This window comes from Phalaenopsis equestris, unplaced genomic scaffold, assembly GCF_001263595.1.
Source record: "Phalaenopsis equestris unplaced genomic scaffold, ASM126359v1 Scaffold000258, whole genome shotgun sequence".
Classification (NCBI taxonomy): Eukaryota; Viridiplantae; Streptophyta; class Magnoliopsida; order Asparagales; family Orchidaceae; genus Phalaenopsis; species Phalaenopsis equestris.
This window is the reverse complement of record NW_018164700.1, coordinates 1286333-1290599: the sequence shown is the minus strand read 5'-3', so window position 1 is coordinate 1290599 and position 4267 is coordinate 1286333.

The window sequence follows — 4267 nt, the reverse complement described above, 5'->3', positions numbered from 1 at the left end:
ATTAAACCCCCACCACCACCATCGCCCTCACCCCCACCTCCTTATCACTATAGTTCTCCTCCGCCACCATCATCGTCACCACCTCCACCATATCATTATAAGTCACCCCCTCCGCCATCCCCATCACCCCCTCCGTCCTATTATTATCAACTTCCCCCCCCCCACCTTATCACTATAGTTCTCCTCCTCCACCATCTCCCTCACCCCCTCCACCATATCATTATAAGTCACCCCCTCCGTCATCCCCATCAGCCCCTCCACCATATCATTATAAATCCCCACCACCGCCATCTCCCTCACCCCCACTTCCTTATCACTATAGTTCTCCCCCTCCACCATCTCCCTCACCACCTCCACCGTACCATTATAAATCACCCCCTCCTCCATCCGCATCACCCCCTCCACCATATCATTATAAATCCCCTCCGCCGCCATCTCCTTCACCCCCACCTCCTTATCACTATAGTTCTCCTCCTCCACCATCTCCCTCACCACCTCCACCATATCATTATAAATCACCCCCTCCACCATCTCCCTCACCACCTCCACCATATCATTACAAATCCCCACCACCGCCATCACCCTCACCTCCACCACCTTATCATTATAAGTCACCTCCTCCACCATCTCCCTCTCCGCCTCCCCCATACCAGTACAAGTCACCACCCCCACCATCATCATCACCTCCTTCACCATCACCCTCTTCACCTCCTCCATACCGTTACAAATCTCCACCACCACCATCTCCCTCCCCTCCACCCCCTTATCACTATAAATCTCCTCCTCCACCATCTCCCTCCTCTCCAACCCCTTATCACTATAAATCTCCTCCTCCACCATCTCCCTCTTCGCCTCCTCCATATCATTATAAATCACCACCTCCACCATCCTCAACACCCCGTCCACCCTATTTTTACAAATCTCCACCACCACCATCTCCTCCACCACCACCTCCGCCATCTCCCTCTCCCCTTCCTTACTAATATAAATCTCCACCTCATTATTAGTTTCATACACCTGCTCTTCCTTTCCAGATACAGTTTCCTCTTTGGCAATGAAATCCAAATAATGGTTAAGTTAATAAAGTGCTTCACCGATGATGTCTCCTTTCAGCAATCGGAATGGATGATAGCCATGCAACAACAAAGAATAAAGTGGACTAGCAACTTCGGAAAAAAAAAGTTGAAACAAAAACCACACCATAGTCCTAAATTTGGGGAATATTTTAAATTTTTCTTTTCATCTACTCATTTGGCTCTTTTTCTGTAAGCATGTGTCATGAAGTTTTCACCAACTTATTTATTTGTATCAATTTAATTTATTTCAAATTATGCATAATGCACATTAATGTTTTATTTATTTTTTAATGAATGAAGTCCCTTTCAGTTTGAAACCAAGTAAATACATTTCAAATCAAATAATTTTATCAACAATGATGCTAGTGTAAATTTTTCAGTAACTAAAACAAAAAGAGTACTCATAATTTAGGTTATTCTCTTGAGAACCAAGAAAGAACTAGATGCTAGTCACTCCTGATATAAGCAGAACCCAGTGGTGCATGTCGGAACATGCTCTCTATTTTACCAATGCACTGATTCATATCAAGTTAAATTGAGATTGATAAAAATCTATCATAAGTTTATTAATTTTAGTAGCACCATTTTTATTTTATTATTCTTATTAGTTCCACTTCTAGCAAGAGATTTAATAGGTTTTGATATGAGTTGAAAAAAGGAAACTTAATTTGAGGTTTTAATAGTACAACATGAAGAGTATTTAGAGAATATTTGAAAAAACTTGAATTTGTTATGTGATCTCAAGTTTATTGCTTTAAAAATTTATTGATTTTTCTGCTAGAAGTTCAATGAAATGAATGTCCTTATAACCTAATGTGCATATAATTAGGTTGAATAATAAATAGTAACTAACAATCCAAACTTTAACAATAGCTAGACCAATGTACACAATTGGATATAAAATAGAAAAGAGGCATTTACATAAATACCACAAGATTCTTATGTATTTCCCTATCTAATACCCAAACTTTCATATTTACAAGCATAACAATCAAATCTTTAACATTACATAAAAAATACCATTATTACTGACTTTTTCAAAATTCATCTTTTGATTCATAGGTTATGGCATCAAAGTGTTATAAATGTAAATATCAAACTTTAGGTGTTAGATATGTAAATAGATAAGAATTATGTGGCATTTATGTAAATTTCCCAATAGAAAAATAGAGCTAAAACTTGCAAGTACAAATAGTGTGCTTGATCTATAAAACAGTACAACTAACAACTCTAAGCAGGAACAAATCAATAGTCCCCTTACTAGATTACATAATATGTGATGAAATTTGTAAGAGAATAGCGATCTGTGTAGTTTGGAGGTGCAATGAACATTTTTTTTTCAGGTGAATACATTCCTTCAGAAAATTTAGTCATAACTTATTATTTTTGGTAATAAAGTTTGAATTTTATGCTTTTGTATTGATCTTCATAATTTGAGTTTTATTTTTTTTTTATTTTGTTAATTCTAATTTTAATGCATACCTAATATTCTACGTTGATGCACAATGCATTTTTATTTAAAATTACTATTTATGCTGTTTATAGTTTTCTCAATACTTGCTTTAAATAGAATAATCATTTAGGATCAACTGAGATGATAGTTTAGTATCTTTAATTAGTTAGGATGGCTTTTGAGAGTGATTGCCCAAAAAAATCATTTAGAATCATTTGCTTGGTTATAATAATATATTAATTAGGACTACAATCCAATAGTCAAATTTAACCTTTACTTGACATCTATCATGTGTAGTAGTGTTAATATAATATATATAGATCAATTAGTAACTCACTGTAGGGCATTCTCCATCTTTAGTAAAGTTTATTCATTAGATCTTAATTGTGTTCTTATGTAATAGAAAAATTATCAATTTTCGTGGATGTATGTACTGTTGAGGAGTTAATGGTTATCTTATTAAGAAAATTCATTCACGAAGTTGAAGAGTTCTTAGAATTCACATTTTAAAAACAAATTATATAGATGGACAAATGCTTAGATGTCCATATTTGTCAATGTAGATATACACTATTTCGTATCCATAATGATGTTACACTACATTTCTAAAAAAATGGATTTATGTTAGACTACATTGAAAGGTGTGATTATGGTGAAACAGCAATTCATGAATCAATCGTGCATGAATATCACATTGGGGCATAGTCAACTATGATGATGGCGGATGGCAGCAAAAAAGTTATAAGATAGAAAATAGACGATGGGCTTCGAAAGTATGAGCTTAGAGGAATGACTAAATTCACATGCAATATATTATAATGCAATTCTTCAAGAGGTAGATGAGCCATTAGAGAATGGTACTAAGGATTTAAAGCTATTAAATTACTATTCAACTTTTGAATATGAAGGAGGAGTTTAATGTTTCTCATATATATCATGATTAGTATACATCTACTATTAAATTTATTCTACTGGAGAAAAAAAAAATTGCCTATAAATACATCAGAGCCCGTATCAGATCAATTTTTTTTAAAATTTTATATATGAATGTTTAATATATATTTTCTTAATATTTTTATTTTTGCTTTAAAAATAAATTAACTTGTTTTTAAAAAAACTCCAAACAACGTTTAAACGCTTTGAGCGTTTTTAAAAACAACTAGCATTGCATCTAGTTGCCAACAAGTGTTGGTTGATGACTTGCAATTACTGCTCACCAACAATGGACACTGCCCATTACAACCCTTTATTGGAGCCATCGATTATAGCCTGCCCCCTTCCGGACGCTATAAGAAAATAAAAATTTAAAAAAATGATTTATTTTAACAAACCAAATATGTTTTATATCAAATAATAAAAAGAGAAAATAAATCAATAAATAAAAAATTTAAAACAAAGCATTCACAAATGGGCCCATACCAAGTAAATATAAGGACTAAGATTCTTAGTCTTGATTACATGAAATTTGACGCTTGTAAAGATACTTGTGTTCTATATTATAAGGAAAACAATGATATGTCAAAGTGTTTCATATGTAGCCATCCATACCTCATGCCTGAAATATTAACTTTGACATGTGACCAAATTCATATGTAATATTTTTATAAACACTTCTTAAAGATGCATGACATTATAGCATTTTACTAAACATCTATAAAGCACGGACACAAACAAGGGGCTACAAACAAGACACAATGCAAGAACATGATGTCATGGACAGATTTTACTATTTAGTTAA